At 37.0% G+C, this 21171-nt stretch overlaps 1 long non-coding RNA gene across 2 annotated transcripts in view; it reads right to left on the bottom strand.

Annotated features, from left to right (window-relative positions):
• Positions 1-2686: 2686 nt before the first annotated feature.
• Positions 2687-21171, bottom strand: part of LOC122177898 — a 38122-nt gene continuing 19637 nt past the window's right edge. For both annotated transcript variants that reach the window (XR_006178195.1, XR_006178196.1), the window contains exons 2-4: positions 8999-9138; positions 5737-5847; positions 2687-5219 (exon numbers count right to left, since the gene is read on the bottom strand). This is a non-coding gene — a long non-coding RNA (uncharacterized LOC122177898). The remainder of the gene's footprint in view (positions 5220-5736; positions 5848-8998; positions 9139-21171) is intronic.

The raw sequence follows: 21171 nt of genomic DNA, 5'->3' as shown, positions 1-21171 counted from the left end.
TTCAAAGGACTATGAATGTGTACTCAAGTAGCCAAGGGCAAAGAAAATTTTCCGTAGTACCCTGTCTTCAAACGCTGGTCAGTCTAGTGGTTTTTAGCTGCTTAGAAAGAGGTAATAAGAACTCACAAAATGAGTCTTAAAAATCTTACTTCTTTTCACTGTGCCTCAGATTTTTTAGCTTTTATAATGATAAGGTTTGTCACTTTCTAATTCTGTAGGCTTGCCACTTGCAGATCTGAAGCGTTTCACCGAAGGCTGCTGGGGCAACCCTTGTGCCCTTATGCTATTTTTCTTAAGATCTTGCACCTCAAATTTCTAATATTGCTGCCCTTGTAGATTTTCACTGGAAATTACTGCCACTGGTGTTGGACTTACCCATCCTGAACTCCCCTTTTTTCCCATTCCTACCTCTGGAGCATAGATTTTGATTTTTATTAAAGGACACAGTCATGCATAGAAAGCTTTAACAACCAGTCAGTTTGCAACATCTGTCCATGACAAAAGCATATTTCAAGGAGTGCTGACTGTAGGAACAACCAAGAGTCAGTTCTGCAATTCTTCTTTAAATCTGGCCCTACATAGTTTGTGTTTCTCCTGAAAATCAAAAACTAGCTGGATCACCTCAATAAACAGAAAGACAGCTGATGACTTAAATCTTGGTATTTAATGCTACTAATTACTTATAAGTGACTAAGTTATATCATGCAGATCCTTGTAAGACTCCTTATTAACATAAGAACATTTGAAGTTTTCACTCTGAAATAAAGTGCATCTGCAATGAAAATGGCAAAGGGAAGAGGCGGAAGGCAGCCCTCAGCAACAAGGAACATACTGCCAACAGAAAATATGATAGCTAGAGTGAGTATTTATGCTTTTTTTTTCTTTTTTTTTTTCCCCAGAAGAGGACATTTCCTTTCCACTTCCCAGCAGCTACTGCCTCCCCAACTGTCCTGACTTCTAATATCAACAGTCAACATCACTTGGTGTAAACCTACACAAAGTAGTAGACAGAAGAGCCATGGTTGTTTTGCAGTCTTTCTGTGATTTGGCTTTCTACCAAACTGCTTACTTATGCTTACTAGCAGGTATTTTATACACTCTACATCTGAAAGTCTACAGCAATCACTAATAATCCCTGGCAGTGGTACAATGGCACTCATTGGTAATCAGCCAGAATGTGGCAACAACAATCTATCACTGAAACACATTCCCACAAAATGCTTGTTTGTGAGTCAGTTTCAAGCTATTACTAACCACACTCCAGCAATCAGCAGAGATGAATCATCATCACTTGACACCAGAGATTAATTGCTGTTCGTTATTCCCTACAAATTACTAGCACAATTTGTCAAAAAGTCGCTAGTCACCAGTAATAATCAGTATATAGCTGTAAAGATAATTTGCTGTATTTAATTGATTACAAAAACTGTGATGCTACATAGATAATTTCACCCTGTTTAGCATATCACTCTACATGCTAGGAATAAGTAACAGGCAATGTAATATTGCTGTAGTCAAAGGACTGAGGATTCCACTCCATCCAGACTCCCAAGTCCTTAGTTTTCTTTGGAATGACACTTTCGACATGCTTTTGATGTCCATTCCCAAGTGAAAATATCAAAACAAACAGACAAAAAACCCAGCATCAGATATCAAGAAAGAGTTCTAGCAAGCATCTGAATTTCAGAACAATCTTCACTAGTTGCTCTCGAGGCCTTCAAATGTTTTTAAGCTTGTAAAGCACTGGTGTGCAAGGCAGTCATTGAATCATGAACATATTTAACACCATACTAAACATTAACAAAAGTGATGTGTAGACACTGGAGAAGTTAATCAGAACACGTTAAAAAAATATTAGTATGGAGACATAAACGACAGGTATGGTTGTTCCATGGAATTGTTGAACTACATTTTAACTCCACTTTTCTAGTTCACTGTGAATTGTATTCTTTAAAATGCTATAAGAAATACCTAAACTGTTGAATGAATATTCATAAGAATTTCCCTAATATCAGTCTGAAAATTAATAATCTACCAAGATATATCTGCATTTATGGACGTAAAGAGATCCCAGTTTTCTCTGTGTGGGTCACCATTGTCTCAGTCTAGATAGATAAAACTTTTCCTCTTTTTGAAATGTAGATCTTCTTCCTTTGTTATCTTCTGCTTGACATAATATCTGCTGATGATTAACATGTGATATACACATGTATTGGAACATTGATTCTTGCCTATTACATATATTTATTCCTATAGCTCCAATGCAAAAACAACTACGCAAGATACCAGCAGTAATCAAATTCTCTTTTCCCATAAAGACATCACCCTGCAACTTAACAAAATCTAAAAAAAAATATAAATGCCATGATCAGTAACAGAAGCTCTCTTCTCCCAATCCTTTTCAACTCATTGGTGCATTTCCTATCATGTCTACTCAGAGTTCTGCCAACACATGCATTTATAATGTTCATTAGAAATTGATTAGAAATGTATGTTCAGTAGATATAAGGAGGGGGAAGCGTATTCATGGCAAAAGGCCCAAACAGAGAAAGCTTCACCCAGGAAAGGGCATCTGCTAATCCCAAGAAAATTTTCATTTTTATTATTTTGTCGCCAGAGGTTGTCAAAAAAATACTTTCAAATGGTAAAGAGCAGAGAACCAAAATAACAGCTATAAGACTGGCAGTACTGCATGATTTAATGTTTATTAAGGTCAGCAACTTGAAATGGAATTCGTGTGATTTTAGTCCTGTATTGTAATATCTCAGGCTCACACAATACTCACTTCAGGTTTCATAAAAAGGCAACAATACTGGTGGCACAATAAAGACAATGGAAGTAGATCAGAGTTCCTGTGCACTGATTCACTGCGAATACATCGTTTGCAATGCTCAAGTCTCAGTATGCAATGTTTTTGCATTATCAAACTCCTACCTGATTCTAATTTTATCAAATGATGTGATATAACCAGATCAGGAGGGTATAGCTGCAGAGAAGTTGAGGTCAGAGATCTTCTCACTAAAGCACTGGAAAGTAGCAACTATCTCCTTATTCTTTTCTTTACATCACCAGGATTCGTTGCGCAGTGCATGACATGTGACATTCTGCACCACATGATTCAGGAAAATAAACAGTAGCAGTTTTTCAAACTGTTCATCACAAATTCACTCATATACTTACAGGTTAGACAGAGTTATCGGAGGCAGCTGTATGAGCATAGCAAAATTAATTTTTTCTGTTTAAAATTAAAGATGTATATTTTTATGCCAAACTCTTACTTAGTACACCAGACATTTTGAGATTTGCATGAGCATTTATGTGAAGCACTGCTTGAATTATTTTCTTTGTACCAAATGCTACAAAAGCATCATTTCGTTCATCTCAACAATGACTGAAACAGAAACTCAGCAGTTGACAGAGTGTGGCAGAACAGCAGACAAAATTAAAATATGCCCAATAACAGCAGCAAAAATAGCAGCTTTAATTTTCACCTTTTTCTTTTCCTTCCAACAGAGTACAGTTAGATCATTTGTAGACTTTACCTTGGATATCTTTCACTAATTGAACTATTTAATCCATGTGTTGCTTTAATATTGCAAACAGAATTTTGTAAGGCAAGTTAGATTCACAGGACCGGAATGATTCAGTTGTGCTTGCTAAAGTGACAATATGATAAACCACTGTTTCATTCTCAATAAAATGTATGTACTTTCTCCTACTTATGATTGAGTACTAAATTATGCATGCGCTACAAACACTACATGAAAACTGAAAACAAACAGTTTAGTCCAATTAGCAAATAAGGTGAAATCAGACTAAGAATTTGATTGCTTTTCTCTGGATTAAAAGCGTTTGCAAAAAAATTCTCATTAAAACTTAGAGAAATTCTGAGTTTAAATGCTGCAAGGATACTTCCTTGCAGTGAAAGTTTCCAGACATGAAGTAAACTCCTCAGAGTGGTTAGCTGAGATCTTTTCTATCATTATTTAAGAAAGTATTAGATGATTCATTGGAAAACAAAATCACTGATTTTAAAAATAATGTTCCCATTTTTATTCCTATGATACTCCTGTTATTAGACAGCATATGCAAGATTGATGTAACAGCCAGAAAAAATATGCAGGACGGATTGATTTTTATAATATTACTAACAATTTCCCTAATTTTTTTATTTTAGTTCACTTTGATAGAATACTGATCATTTGGTGGTATATTAAGCAAACTGAATGCTTTGGGGAAATTTGAGTTAATGATTTAAGGAATAACTGTCATTTCCTGTAGTGGGATTATTTAACCCGATTTTTCCAAAACTTTCTTTTGCACTTCTTATTCCTACCTCTTACTCAATAATGTTCCAAATCCTTTTACCCTTGGAAGCAAAGTGTTTCACAACCAGAGCAGAGGAAATCAAATAGAAGTGCTGAAAGAGGCACCATGACTGCTGCAATGATCACTTGAACTTTCCATAAGTCACATGTACAAATTCATACAACAGGCCTGCCCAGTTTACAGTATGGGGTTTTGGAGGAATAACTCCATTTATTGTACTAAGAGTTTCTCTAGAATCAATTAATGGCAAGTCCCTTACTATTTGCTTCCAGACAGCTCTTGTCCAATAAGTATTACCTTGCTAGTAATTCAACATCTTGAACTTATTTGCTGACATTTGTGCTCTCATGTATTTTACTGTTAATTGGCAACTTGTTCATTTTCCATTTCATGCTCAAAATAATGTATTTTCTAATAAGTGCTATGTAATTTTTCTGAATACAAAGTACATTTGGCTTAGTGATTATGTGAATACATTTGCACAACCAGGACAAAATACAAGAGGATTTCAGACTATAAAATAATTAGATATGGATGACAATTAAGGCTACCATCATGAGTATATGATAATCTTAACCCATATGCCACAAGAAGGTAGATAAATTGCTACCGAACTACAAGAATGAAGAAGGATCTGATCAGAAGTCTATACTGAAAGATTAAAAGAGGAAGAATGACCTACTACAAAAATCATAGCTTTTAATAAAACATAGCTATCATACATAAATATATGTGTCCTAGCAGAGTACAATACAGGATGGCAACATTCAGTTGTTCCTTTCAAAAGGCTTCTTGTGGTAGTCTGACTGAGCCACGTACTTTCAGCAGAGTGAACTTAACTACATTCACTATGTGCAGAGCAGCAAAAGTAGAATGGATACGTGAGAGTCCTAGTAGGGAAACAGGAAAGAAAGCGGGGGAAAAAGAGGCATGCATTTAAAAGCCACATGTTGAAATGTAGTAGCAGTGTAACATAAATGAACAAGGTTAGCATACTGTAATTTGAAAGATTCTGAAATAAAGGGTTCTGAAAACTCTTAAAGCTTTTTTGGTTTTGATTTTCCATAATGGAGTATTAGACCTTCAGCAAAGGCTTTCTAGATGAAAATTCAAAAAATATTTGCTATTAATCTTAAACTTGCTAAAATTACTCATTAAAATTACCAAGATAATTCCAAACATAAAAGAGGTGAGGAGACTGGACAATAGATTTATTGCGAACACAACCGTATTTACAAAGAAATTAAGCAGTCTTTAGGCACTAACAAGTTGAACGTACACAGTCTAATCCACATCCACTGTTTAAACAATGTAGATGGTCAAAACACAAAAATTTTTTTTCAACACACTTTGTAGCAACTAGTGAAATACTTCTATAGAAGAGGTGAACTTGAGAGCTGTTCCTACCTGATTGCTCCTGTTCTGTCAGCATAAGAAAGCAGTTTTTGGCGATCTGTTATTGCCATCATATTTGCTGAACTTCCATTAGGTACTCCTTATAATGTCTGGCCACAGAGGCTGGAAGCAGAATAGAAATGGGTCAGGAAGTTAGAAATCAGGATACAATTTTTACCAATCTTCAGAGAAGCAATAAGTAGTGTCTCTAGGGTTAATTGATGTTGATATACTTCTGATATGCTATACTATTTGAATAACTAAGTTAATGAAGAATATTCAAAGTAAACAGCTCGACTATCCAGCACAAGTAGAACTTAAATTGTATTTTCATTTTTCTAATTTTAACAGGAAAGTTGTAATAGTTGAAAGACAATCAGCTTTGAGGTTGATTTTTTTTTCCTGCTGTTATTTATTAGTTTATTCCTAACCTTGATTCTAGCTAGTGGTAGGGAAGCAGTCTGGCATTTGCAAACTGTGAAGAACTCATTACAATCTTGTCATGGTTTTATGATTTTTGGTTATTGGTATTCCACATCATAACATCATGTAGTGCTGCACTGAGAGTTGAAGTGTTAATGCTCCAGTTAAGGTACCGGTTCCCAAAGAGAAAAAAGGACTACATTTCCCAGAAGACCGTTCACTGTGTTGCTATCATTTCTGCTCGGGGGGGAACAGATATAAAGCCTTGATAGGTCATCTGACAGCCTTTCTTCATCAGGCTTTTTTCCCTGCTGCATCTCACCTCATTGTTATGGTGAGGTCTATCCATTTTTCGGACACTTTCTCTCATTAGATATATTAGCTTTGATTCTTATTATGTTGCATTATAGTGTGTTTTCTTGCATACCATATTTAGCAAATTAGTTTATGTCTCCTCAGATTGTTGCTGCTGTTTTTAATTATTTTGGGGTCCCTTGTTTCCCTTTTTCAGAGGTGCAGATTCACAAAATCCCTCCACCCTGCTAGTCATGGAACCAGGCCGAACCAGCCTGTAAACCACTGACAAGTCTAATGATGCTTTAGGAATCTCCACATCAATATTTTTTGGCCTTGATCAACAATTTTCTTTAAAACTAAAACGTGCCTTCCATTATGTTGGATTTCTACTGCACATGAACACACATTCAATACTGTATAAAAGTTAATAAGTACTGAATGAATAAACCTTAAATTTTATCTAGATACAGCAGTTTCCTTCACTACTTGCCTTAAACAGCTCTCATTTCTCACCTAAGAAAGGTTGGTTTTTAGTTTTTGAGATAGTTCATGAATACAAAATACTTTTGACCCTTAGGGAAGAAAACGTGCACACGCTGTGCTACATACACATTAAACATACCACAGGCTTTAGTTCTGTAGTATTACTGTTACAACTGACTGCAGTTTTCCTCCTGCCTGCTTTGTCTGTTTCAGACTGCAGAGAAAATTAGCACATTCTGAATATCTAGCCAGTCTGTCACTTAGTCTTTTGCTTCTGCACATGAAAGTGAACAAAACCTGACATGTATTTGTGAAGACAGTTTACCCTGCAGTGCATGTTTGTTCATCAGCTTCATCTGAGCCACTGGAAAACTCCGCATGTTGGAGAAGGCATTCTTCTCACTTGGCTGAGCCACTGCCACAAAACAGGGAAAGCCCCAAAGCACAGAAAGAAAGGCATCTGACAGTGCTATTGCAATCAACTGCAACTACCCTGAGGAATCTGAAACATGGTACATGTCTGAAGAAGCACAGAAGCTGCTATTTCTTGCAGGCTTTGTGCTCAGTATTAACAGCATCTAATCAAGTTACAGTAAGGAGCTGGAAATACTGCTGTGGACATCAAGAGCAATGGGATTGAATACAAAAATGAAATTGGGATTAAGCGGTTGGAATTTACTCCGGATATTAGCAAATCTTTTGAGTAGTGAAATTAAGAATGGAACTGTGTCTCAAGGATGTAAAACATTAAAAAGCTTGTATTGAATGACAAAAATTGAACCTAGCACACAATATTCCTATCAGACAGTAGTTTATTTCTCTCTGCATAAACAGATTGTACGAATTAAGAGGCTTCTCAGTCTACACTTTCTAAGATTAACAGCCTTACTACTCAGAAGCAAATAGGGATGTTTTTGTCATACAAAGACAAAAAGTAGAGGAAAAAAAAACCCTTTAATTTCTTGTGATATTAAGTATTGCTGTTTTAAATGTTCATTATTGGCTTCCAACGACACATTTCCACTCACTAAGCTTGACTCTTTCATGAGTGTTTTTCTTGGGTCATCTCCTCAAATTCCAAATTCTCCTCAAATTCTCCTCTTGCTTTGGTTCAAATATTAACAGGATAAACTTTAATTTACTTTGAGTTCTCAAGCTATAAAAAAAAGTCCAGGAACAAGCAAAGTTCAGAAAATGCTTGGGATAGGGCACATTAAATGAACCTCTGGGTTTCTAAATGGTAGCAACAATCAGATTAGCAACATGGACCATTTTAGCAGAATTATGTACTGCAAATGCAGTTCAGCCACCTCAGCTTGGAAATTCTTTGTGAATATACATCGTACTTAATACTTAGACCTCATCTTTCATCAAATAATTGGACTAGTGATAATGCAGACTATTAGTAATGCATGTGTATGCAAATTTAATTGCAGAATGCTTAACCTCACTGCCAAATAAATTATCATTGAATTGTATAATTTTATTGTTTGAAGTATATAATCTCTATAGAAACTGGATATGCGTAAACACTGTTTAACTGTAGTATATTCTGCAAAGGTTATTTCACAGACATGAGAACGCGTTTCTTTTGAACCTGTTCTGTTCCGTGTTATCAATATGGACATTCTGCTGAATTCCTCTTTCATTCTTTCAAGTGAGAAGTCTTCAAAGCTTCCTATGTGTTGGTGCTCTTCCATTCACTTTTTGGCCCTCTGATGATTTTTGTCTATCTTTTTCAGTATCTTATCTAATGATCACATCCTGGTCCTGAGAACTCCAGAGACTTATTTTTCAAAGGGTATGAATCACAGGCTTTTCCTCTTTTATTCTGTTCTCTTTAAAAAGCCTCCTGATTTCTGACACATTTCCATTTCTGATATTTACTTCAGTTTTTCTAACTTTTTGTCTTTCAAAATGTAATGTCTTAATGAATTATACATCTTCTACATAATCTGAAGAGCTGAATATTAAAATATTTGCTATTTACTCATGTAATCACTTTATCCTATTCCTTGGCTAACTACAGTAAGCCTTCATGTACACAAAATCTTCAGTTTTAGTCACTTACCTTACACCACCAGTGTTTCTCCTCCACTGCTAATATTTTCTGGTTGACTTGAGCACTGGTCTCCAAATATGTCTGCAACTACCCACTCCTTCTCTGAGTATCCATATATGCAGCGTTACTCTTGTCAATCTTCTCTCATGCTGTGGGCATAAATTATCACTGTTTATTATGAACTGTTACTGCATTTGCCTTGCTTTTCCAAATAATATTCACTTCTTCAACTTGTGACATTTGTCACAAGAAGCATAATTTACTGTGCTGATTTCTGCCTTCAGCTTCTCTTTGCCTGTTAGCTCAAGGTTTTGCAATTAGTTGTTTCATCCGTGCTACAGTTAGCTCCCTAAATGACTAGAATGTTCTCACTAGCTTTAATAATTTTCATAACCTTGTATGTTTTCATCTTTTTATATTCTCTCATACACATAATTCATACATTTTAATATAGCATGCAGTGCTCCATGCAGTTTGATTGTACAGTCTAATAATAGCAAATTTTAATGGAATTAGTGGAATACTAATGAAAAGAGCAAGCACTTCCAAAACAGTTGGTATCAAGAATCTGAATTCCCATTCTTTTATGTTGCTTTTTCTCCCCCAAATTACATACTCAATCCTTTTCCAGCTATGCTTCATGAGTTTTTCTTACCAACTCCATGGCCCATTTCCATGAATAACTGGGTGGATAGACCCGCAGACCCACACCCTGGGAGAGAGAGAATGGGGTAGAAAAAAAACATAGGGAAGTGGGTCTAAAAACAAAACAGCAGCAATGACCTACAGGAGAAAACTAATTTACTAAATATTGTAGTGAAACGTGAGATAACACAATATAACGCAATATATTTGGAACTGAATAAATGAAATAAATGAGAGTGTCCAAAACTGAAGGCCTTACTCTAATGCTGAAAACAAGATGGCTAGGGAGTACACGCGGCACGGACAAGCAGAAAAATAAGAGCGGTCTCTTGACTCCCAGTCAGTTTTATCTTTCCCTCTAAATGGAAAATGGAAATGAAACAGTGAAGTCTTCTGGAATTTGTAGTTCTTATTCTCTTCTGAGAAAAGTATACCCAGAACTACCAACAAGCCATGGAACTAGAGCGTTAACTCTTTAGCTCCCAGAGTACAACATTATGTTGTGATGCGGAATACTCATAACATAAATCATAAAGCCTAACAGTTTTGCAGGTTTTCACTTCTTTTCTACTGAAAAAAAAATCATAGCAAAGAATTTTCTCATGAATCTTCCTGCGCTTTTACTCTGAATATATGTTCTGACAGGGGATGCTGAAATTCTTACCCCTAGCTTTTGTGTTCATAGTTGCATCTTCCTATATGGAAGTTTTTACAGTGATGTTTGTGATTTTACTTCCTGTGCTAGCAAGAAACAGGTCTTGATAGAAAGCTCTTTTAAGTCAAATACATGGATACATGTTCATTCTTCAGGAGATTATGGGTACCGCCCATCTGTAGCTTGCTCTCTATTCTTTTTCTCAGTCCAAATTCAACGAAAAAGAGAACTTGTGGTAGCAAAAAAAAAAAAACAAAAAACATTTTATGATTCAGTGAATAGGGTAAATTTTGAATTTCATCAACTGTGGTGGTTTGTTTTCACTAAGACTTGTGCAAACCTGTTACTTCTCTTGAAAATGCATTTTTTCAGCATCTTGACATAATTTAAACTGAGCTGAAAATAGCATTGGCCAAGTCACTTCTACAGGATGAAATTTCCCCACTGAAAACTGTATATAGATACTAGATGTGAATACCCAGAGGACACTGTTAGTATCCTGTTAAGACAGTTTGAATAAACACACCACTGTTAAGGCAAAGCCTAAAATCAAAGCCACACAATTATTTAATATGAACCACCGCAGCAGGGAGAGATTCACTTTAAATTTATGCTTCTTTCAAAGCAAAATGTCTCCTATCAATTACAAGTGACTCAATTGTTCTGCCAGCGGAGGATGGAAAATATTTGTTACTGCAAACCCCAGACATAAACAGAGAATATTAAGGCATTCAGCCCCAGAAACCATGAGCAGACCTTCTCCGAGATGCAACCACCTGAAGTTCTGGGGTGCTATAATCAATACCTCAAACTGTTTTCCCAGAGCAGAAGAGAATGAAAAAGATGTTTTAATTCATCTGCAACAAACATTCATTTGTTATTAGCTTCTCCCCCAAGCTCTCATACGTAAGAAGGATGATAGGAATTTACAGTATCTTTAAGTACAAGAATTACGTATAAGTTTATGAATCCAGATGTGCTCTTTCATATAATATTGAGAAAGTGTATTTTTTTAGAGAAATTTTGAACCTTATTTCCTTAATGCTAACAATAAAGAACATCTCAAATGCACAGGACAGAAGAGTGTCAACAATGCATAAGGACTACACCCTCATTAGTTTTTATTCGCAAAGATAATAAGTAGGAAATACCACATAGTTAAGGATTTACAGTCCTAGGAAGGTAAATAGAAGTAACAGTTTAGACCAATATTATTGAATTCTGCCATTTAAAGTCCTTTCTGGTGGATTTAATAGGCAACATACATCATTTTTAGAAGAGGTGTTAGAATGATTACCATCTAAATCAGGAGCATATTTAGTCAAGCAGGCTGATACAAATTCATCTTTTGACTTGATGGCAATAATGCATATAAAATTTGGAGAGATTTATGCCAGGACCCAAGGAATATAAAATTCATCTTGAATTAACTAATTTTTGCCATAAGCATACTGTGAGTGATACAGTGCTGCCAGGAAAGATTTGTGGCCTGTCTAAGCTACCTTCTGTTCTCTACAATAAAAACGTCTAGTAATAGGAGTGATAGCAGCAAATTTTACACATCACTAACGATGAAAATGAATATACTTTCCATCATGCCTTGGAACAAAATTGTAAATAGTGTAACGTAAAATGTAGGAAAGAAATCAGTGGGTTTTGTGAAAGAAAACTTCATTTAGTATTTTTACATACTTGAATTTTCTTCCAGTGATGCTTCCCATCAAGACTGATTTTTTCAGTCAGGTTACAATAGAAAAATCGTTCTTGGTAGATCTTAACTGTCTTCAAATAAAAGGTAAGCCATGGTAGCATAAGCTTAAACCAGTCCAGTATGAGCTAAAAATTCTTTCTAAACCAATGCTTCAAAGCTAATCAGATCACACTCTTAGCACATGGTACTGTAAGTCTTTCAGCTTTCCCAGGATCAGTCTTATGTTGCCGAAATTTATCATGTATCAGGCGCTAACTGCAAAACTCTCTCATATGATCCTCTCTCATACACTCTAATCACAATGGTTGCAAATAATAGATTCCCAACACAACCAATGGTTTTTGCCCATTGCCCCTATTCTGCCTCTACACACCCATTGAAAAGAGCCTATCTCCATCCACTTGACTCCTGCACTTCAGATACTTATAAAACAGTGATAAGATCACCTCCTAGTTTTCCTTCCTCTCTCTTCCTTCAGTTATATCAATTGTACCACTCAACTTGGTGTCATCAGCAAGCTTGCTGAAGGTACACTTGATCCTGCTGTCTATGTCACTGTAGGGGGACTGGATCACCTTCCCTACAAAGGCAAGCTAAGGAAGTTGGGCTTGTTCAGCCTGGAGAAAAGAAGGCTGCAGCGTGACCTAATTGCATTCTTTCAGTACTTAAAGGGAGCCTACAAACAGGAGGGGAATCAAGTCTTTGAAAAGTTAGATAACAGCAGGACAAGGGGAAGTGGTTTTAAGTTGAGGGAGGGAAGATTTAGGTTGAATGTCAGGGGGAAGCTCTTTACAATGAGAGAGGTGAGGTGTTGGAACAGCTGCCCAGATGTTGTGGATGCCCCGTCCCTAGAGCTGTTGAAGGCCAGGTTGGATGGAGCCCTGAGCAACCTTGTCTAGTATTAAATGTGAAGGTTGGTGGCCCTGCATGTGGCAGGGGGGTTGGAGATTCGTGATCTTTGAGGTCCCTTTCAACCCAGGCCATTCTGTGATTCTGCAATAAAGAGGTTGAAGAGAACATCTCTTGGTTTTATTTCTTACAGATTGCCAGAAGGTGTTCAGCGCAGACCTGAAACGGTAAATGAGCGTCTGGGGGTGAGAAGAGAGTAAAACTACAACTGTGATACCTCTTTCATAGGCAATATCCTCATGCATAACACTGAGGTGATACTGAGCTAACCTGTGGTTGCACAAAAACTTCTTCCCCCTCACATTTTTTAAGTGCACATTTATATTGTTTACCATAACGTAAAAATGCAATCTTTACATTTTTTCTGTGGCCTCCTGCTAGGGTCAAAGAGTTTCTGTGCTTCAGCAGTCACTGGAGTCCTCTGCTCAGAGAAGAACTCAGTATGAAAGAGATACATAGTGGGATACAACTTCACATGCTACTTCCATGTCACCTCAGTTGTCCTTGAGACGTAGGAACAGGTAAGGCAGCATAGAGGGGAAGCTGCTATATAACACTGGCTTTCATGGACTACTACTGGAAGAAGTTTCATAAACTAATTTGACACAAGGAACAATGATCTGAAAATCTACACATTAGATCCAGGATCTAATTATAGTAAGATGAGGTTAAAATAAAAGGAAAACCTACAGCTGATTGTTATGGGATGCACAGTTCAATAGTCATAACCTGGAGATGATGGAATTTATAACTTTTTCAAAAAGGAAAGATCTGACAAGCTGGAGACCCTAACCTTCAGTCTCAGATAAATTTCCTTACAGAACAGATAATACAGTTGTTTCAGAAAAAGTCTTAAATGCCTTTTCAGCCCTAATTATTCTACTTAGAGGCCAGAACTAAGCAATAAGTGAAGTATATCTTCCTTAGTCGCTCAGTGGGTAACTGTGTATATGGAAATCAATTATAAAAAAAAAAAAAAAACAACAATTAAGATAGCGCAGAGCCAGCTGACATCCTTCTACCATGATAGAAAACAGTTAATAGTTTGTAAAATGTTTCACTTATTATTGCTGTTACCTGATTTAACCTTCCTTAAGCTTGGAAAACAAAAGGCAGAAAACACCTCTTCATCGAGGTGTTACAAAAGCTTTATTGATTTTGACAACTTGATACTCTTGACGCTATGAGGAGTGAAAATGTGGCAGAAAGTTCAGCCTGAAAGGTCAAGGCATACCTTAAGATGTACAAGAGGAAAGGCCTGTAATTGACAACAAAAGATATCCACAGATAAATCATGAAGAATTAAAATTGATGGAATGTGCCATGGAATGTTCTGCCTGGGAGAGAAGGCCAGTAGAAACACTCATGAAAATAATTTCTGGAAGAATTCTATAATGTTGGGCAGGGAGAAGGTATTTTCTTTCTACTGTACAATCAAGTTCATTGTGCTGATATTGGTGGAAGATAAAATATCAGATTTTCCACTCTTCTAAATTTTCTGGAGTCATTTATGACCACGCTGATTCTGTAGCATTTTATAGCTACTTTGCACTATTATGAGTTACAGGCAATGGAGAATAACGAGCAGAAAGTATACACATACTGCAACACTAAAAACCAAGGTGAAGTCTGTTCTGCCTCACCTTCAATATCTATTAATATTTTTGTGTAGGTAGCTATAGATCACAATCAGCCTGAGGGGATGAAGTAATATCACAAGCAGGCTAGCAACACCTATCTCTCCATTCTCTTTTCCATAATAATCAGCAAACCAGAATAAGTATACCTATATGTAATTCAACATGCACACCCAAACTGGGCTACATGAAAGAAAACAGACTGGATTCTGCTGCATCATCTGAATTTCCTGTTCCTATGTAAATAGAGTACTTTAGCCAAGAACGCTGTTCACACATACAAACTAAGCAGGCTGATCTGTGCACAGTTACTGTTGACAAAAGAAAAAAGTTAATAGAATGAATTCTGATTGGAGGGTGTTTTTTAATCCTTTTAAGTTCTGCTATAGTTACATTTTCATGTCTGCAGATAAATAGGTGTTTATGTTCCATCCATTCATCTCACAGATGTAATGTGCAAATTTGAAGTCACTCTCATTTACTTGGTGACTTACATCCTGCAAATTCTGTTTATGAACTTTCCAGAAGATAACTTTCTGTGGTATTGCAGCATTACTTTCACTTAAATTTTCTTAAATATTCTTACCCAAGTACTGGTAAAGATTTATGCACTGTCTGTTTTGTGTTGGGAAAAACAAAAACAAAAAAACCAATCTTGCTTGTGGCAGAGAACTATGCAAATGAATCCTAGACTTTTTTTTTTTTTTTTAAAGCATGCTCATATCAGCATCTATGGTCCTAACACCAACACTTATTTATTTCTTTAGGATTAATTTTGTTTTCCTCTCTCCATCAGAAAGGGGGCTGGGGACAAAAAAATAGTGGAATCAACAATGTTTCTGAAATATCACTATCCCACAAAGCATATATTACAGGTACTAGTTTTGCTGAAGAGAAAAAGAAAATGGCACGATTTCAGTCCTTTACAGTTGTCTTTGGTTATGAAAAGATAAATAATTGGTTATGCAGCTGTTTTTCTTTTCTTTTTGAAACACAAATTCAATAAATGTGAAGGTAAGTCATGTTGTTGGGGAAAAAAAAAAAACCAACAGAATTTTTTTTTTCTGTGCTCTCACCTCTCTCAAGTGGTGTGAATAATAACCAAGCATTTGCTTACACGGTACCTGAAACAGATCACCATTACACAAAGATTGGAAAATTGAATCAAAACTGTGTCAAATTAAGCTCAATGGACTCTGTAGCAAACTTGAAGTCAGATGGATTAACATTAACCCTTCTCCAACTTAATTTACAGCTACACGTGAAATGTTACATAAAAACTTCTTAGTATAGATTATAATGAGAAGTAAAACAGTTCACTTGGTTATTATCAGTACTGACAAACAAGAACTGCACTAGCACACACAGTGCACAATTCTCACATATGCTGCAATTTTTCTGAACAATTAAGGCCTTGGGTCATGAAGGCAATTTGCAGCCTCATGTCCAAAGCAATTAACGATTTCAGAGCAAGTGAAATGTCAAAATTTTCAGTGTTTGCCATCACTGGAACCCTGCTTGGAAAGGAGCAACAAACAGGCATCTTCAACTTTTCAATCAAAGCAAAAGTTGCCCATGCTCCATGTCAAACTTAGACAGCTGAGAAGTCCAAATATCAAATGCTTCTGTTATTTTCTGCTGGCTCTGGTAAAATTAGGGCAGCAGACTTTACCTATCCAAAGGTAAATTACACTTCCCCATGTAGAACTGTGTAATTTCATTTATTCCTAATGTCTGTGTAGTTCTATTTTTTTTTTCTACTGTCCTAAGTGCCACATTATAGCTCTCAGGATTATACTGAAAATGATCTGGCCTTCACAACCAACAACATTTACATATTTCCCTCTTATCTTCTCCCTAACCATCATTGCTTTTGAACCTTTCCTTCTGCCCAGCAGCAATCTGCAGTCTGGATTTCACATCCAGTATCTTTTTCCTTCCTTCTCTCAAACAATTAGCCATTAAAATTTTATGTTTAAAATCTAATGAGCATTACTTTCTAAGGAGATAAATAGGGAATCAGTGCATTCATATTTCTGAACTGTTGTTTCAGATTGGATGCTTTTAACCATAAGCATATAATCATAACAAGAGAAGCAAGTTTCAGACATCTTGCAAGGCAACTTGACACAGTTTTTTAGACTTCATTAGACTTTCTTACAATTCTTTCATTTATATTATCTCTAAAATAAGCATCAATGTCAACAACTGAAGGTTCCTAACCGCCTTTTAAAATATGTAATTAAACATGGAAATTCCTTCACAATTTTTTAATCTGTCAAAACAGCTCTTTAGTTCACTTTCTCTCCCTCATTTTCTAGTGATTTCCAGTCTAGGTATTTATAAAGACTGAACTATTGTCCTTTCAGCATCCTGTGGAAGGATGAGCAAGCCAAGATCCTTCTGGATCTTATTTCTGTAATAGGGCTAGCCTGAAGCACGGCAGTGTATTCACCTGGCTCATCTCACCCATTTTTGCTTAATTTTTTGCATACTAGCATTAATACAGCATGGTGCCTGTGCTAATTACTGTTGCCACTAGGCACAGACATATCGTTAGCCACAACAGAATGCTGACATCATTCTATTGCTTTCCAATTATTTTCCATCGTGGCTACTCTGTACAGCGCAGCAGTGCAGTGTACGCACAACTTTACCAAACTCCTGCAGAGTCAACTCTCTTCCTATCACCAACTGGTCCTTCCTTGCACACCTTTTAGTTTGGATTACCTTACTTCAACACAGATGACCAGGGCTATACTCTAGAAGAAATCTCAGCAGGGCCTTCTTCAATGGCATTATTCCTTTCTACCTCTGCTGGCAACATCATACATAATGCATACAAAAATCAAATCTACCTCCTCATGAGATACCTAGTAAACATCTTTCAACAAACTGAGAAGTATTCCTCAAACTATCAGTGCAGAAAAATAAGAGAAAAAATTCATCAGCTTTCAACTCCTCTTTTTCCCCCACTCCTCCCGCCTTTTCTGGAAACTGCCTCCTTTCCTGCAGTCGTATGAATAGCACAGATGTCAGACTGAACCACTGGGGGCAAAAGAACAAAACACAAGTGGGATTAAAAGCAGCAGCCTAGCCCACGGTCACAGTAGAAGCAATCATCTGGCTGCTTAGGTGTGGAGGCTTTTATCCCTCCTGTTTCTACTCATTTTCTGAGACGACAAGACAATGTTTACGTGGACCATATGGCTATATCAGCATCATAGCGAGACCAGATTCATTTTCATAGGAAAGAAGGTACGCTTTCTGAAAGTGGAACAGCTGCAGTGGGGCCAGGCTGCAGGCACAAAATCAACTCCACTGAAGTAATGCTGTTGAAAAAGACAAGTACACGATCTGCAGGGAATAGTTCCAGAAATGCAAGAAATAGCATGGCATAGAGGTGGCTCAAGTCAAATTCACAGGAAACCCCACCTGGGAGAAGGGGTAAAGGATTTGGGGTGGGCATCATTGCTGGGTTTGCTGCATCTTAAGGTGCAGGGATATTGGGATAGGTAGGACTAAGCTGTAGAAACTCTCACAGAGCACATAGAAAGTATGAGAAGTTTGAACTAATGTCTTTCTCTTCTTGTCATTTTTTTGACCTATGGTTCATGCAGTAGATCCTGTCACTGGTCTCTACACACATGGCAATGTATTTTTTTTAAGCACATTCATTACATTTCTGCTATCCCAGCATCACACAAATCACTCAGATGCAACAACGTCCTTATCCTATTTCAGTAGGCACACAATACCTACATACTAAATCCAAGGTCAGAAACCAGTACTGAAAAACTAAAGATTCAGAAGAGCTTCTTGACAGGAGAAATCACTAACAGCTGACTGAGCCAGAAAAAGAGTTTTACTGAGAGGAAACTAGCAGGGAAAAAAAAGGTTTCATAAAGCCTAGTGATTATTGTACCTTCATAGAGTAAAGGTTGCAGCAGCTAGTACAAACTATTTGAACTTTTGGCATTCATCTCCCATGTATAATTCACCTAGACACTGATTAGTAACAGCAGACTATTAAATTACCATGAGTTAAGAATATTTAATTGTACACATGAACCACGTGTTCTGAGGAGTGATAAGAAAAAATTAGCTTCATTTTAAAAAATTGCATTTTTTTATTTCTATATTTATTTTTACAAAAAACCTACAAACCACCTAATAAACTTTAACTGTCATTCAAACATCAGAAAAATTAAACAATCTTAAAATCATGCTCTGGGTACTCTTCAGAGTGCCGTTATTCAACTGCTAATCTTGTCAAAACGAAATATGATCAGTACCAATGGCCCCATTTCACATTAACAAGAATGATTACACATGTGGCATAAGCACTTCCAGCATACTGTGGCATTTAGCTAAAAGCCTGATTTTTTTTTTTTAATATTTATAGCATGATATGTGAACATTATATTTTTTTTCAACCTGTAAATCATTAAAACTTCTTCTTGGCCTTGGAAAATAATACTGCCCCGGGCTGCCATTCAAGAAAGAACTTTTTAAAAGGACCAACAAGTTTGGATTAATCCAGAAAGAGTGGATGGAACACCATCATCTAGAAGACAACAGACCTGGAGGTACTGGTCAATGCTTGGCTGAACACAAGCAAGTAGTGTGCCCAGGTGGCCAAGAAGGCCAAAGGCATTCTAGCTTGTATCAGGAATAGCATTAGAAGCAGGGATGTGATCACCCCTCTGTACTCATCGCTGCTGAGGCTGCATCTCAAGTACTGTCTTCAGTTTTGGGCCCCTCACTACAAGATATTGAGGGCCTGGATTTTGTTCAGAGAAGGGTAGTAAAGCTGGTGAGGGGTCTGGAGCACAAGTCTCAAGAGCAGCTGAGGGAACCAGGATTGTTCAGTCTGGAGAAGAGGAGACTAAGAGTTGACCTTATTGCTCTCTACAATTCCCTGAAAGGAGGTTGTGGGGAGGTGACTAACAGTAGGAGTAGGGCTAGAGGGAATGGTCTCAAGTTGACGCACCGGAGATTCAGGTTGGACATCAGGAAGTACTTCTCTAAGAGACTGATCAGCTGCCCAGGGAGGTGTCACCACCCCTGAGGTGTTTAAGAAACATTTAGATGTTGTACTGAGGGACATGGCTTAGTGGGAAATACTGGTGATAAGAAGATGGTTGGACTGGGTGACCTTAGAGATCTCTTCCAAACTTGGTGATGCTATGATTTCACAAAAAAAAAAAAAAAAAACCACAAAAAAAAAAACCACCACACTTGACCATTGTGAAATAAATAAAACAGAATTAAAATCACTTCAGTTTCTTGGTAGGCATACTTGCTGGTAGAAGTGCCTGGTGGCCAGCCCTGGAGAATTGAACTCTTGAAGGGCGTGCATTACAGGTATTTGGTACTGCATCCACCTCCCTTTTATTGTCTCTTTTCCAGGAAGCATAAGAGGCCTGGAGAAACTCTATTCATTCTACTATTACATTCCTTTTGATCCATTTCAACATGTTTCCAGAGCTCCTACACACTGGCTTATGATTTCTATGCTTATTTCCTAGAAATCAGGAATATATAGGTATACATAAAGAGCCATGGGAACTGGCATAGGCAAGAGAGGTGGTATTGGAAAAAATAATTTAACCTCAAAAATTGTAACAGTTCTTGCAGACTCTGATGAAGTAAAGCCTAAAAACCAAATGAATAAAGCATCCATGATGTTTTTGCAAATTTTGACGTTAGTCAAAAGAACCTCAAATCCAAATGTCTCTATGTGAATTTGTATTGTCACATTACTTCTACATCTGATTGTTCTAGACCAGCTCATTTGAACAGCAAGTGAAATTATTCCTGCCTGCAGCAAGCAGGATCATGTGCTGGGTGCTTCTAAGTATAACTGATCTCTACTGATGTGCACCAGCTGGGGTTTGGGGCTAGCTCCAACTGAGGACTTTGATGCCTGAGGCAAGACTTGAACAGAAGTGAGAATCCTAAATCCAAAGTTACAATCCCAAACACCCACAGACAGCTGTTGTCCATGCTTGGAGGCATCAAAACTAGCTAGCTATCTCCTTGTTTAACCTTAAAGTTTCTTAAGTAGTTAGAATTCTGCTTCAACATGTGTCCTGGAGTGCACCAGCAAGAGCAGCACAATGTTTAGTGAAGCATATATTATCTCCCCATCTTTGAGTCTTACTGCGATAGCAGTTGCAGAGCATACCAACATACTAGAACTCTTCCTCTCAAAAAATACAATCAGTAACTTCTTTTTAAAATACACACAAGGACACCATGCTGACCTTCCATAAAATATCCATGAAGTTAAAACACTTGCCCAGGTAGTTGGACATATTGATTTGTTTCTCAAACACAAAATAGCGTTTGCCAGCTGCCATGCTGGGCAGGATCCTCTTTCCTGACACCTGTAGCTGTGATACAACTCAAGGTTCATACAATCAAAAAGAAAGAGTAAACAACTGAGCATAACTTTATATCCTGATGAGCAGCAAGTTCCATAGTGTTTCTCTTTTGCCAGAGATGTTATTGATAGCATCTTTCCTTAGATCAAGACACTAGCCAACACTTACTAACATGAAAAAGGAGAGATGAGAAGTGCTATGCAAGTGTAAATATGCTTTAATTATTGTTATAACAT

This window comes from Lagopus leucura, unplaced genomic scaffold, assembly GCF_019238085.1.
Source record: "Lagopus leucura isolate 7727_CA_CO unplaced genomic scaffold, USGS_WTPT01 Super-Scaffold_1, whole genome shotgun sequence".
Classification (NCBI taxonomy): Eukaryota; Metazoa; Chordata; class Aves; order Galliformes; family Phasianidae; genus Lagopus; species Lagopus leucura.
This window is presented reverse-complemented; position numbering and strand designations above follow the sequence as displayed.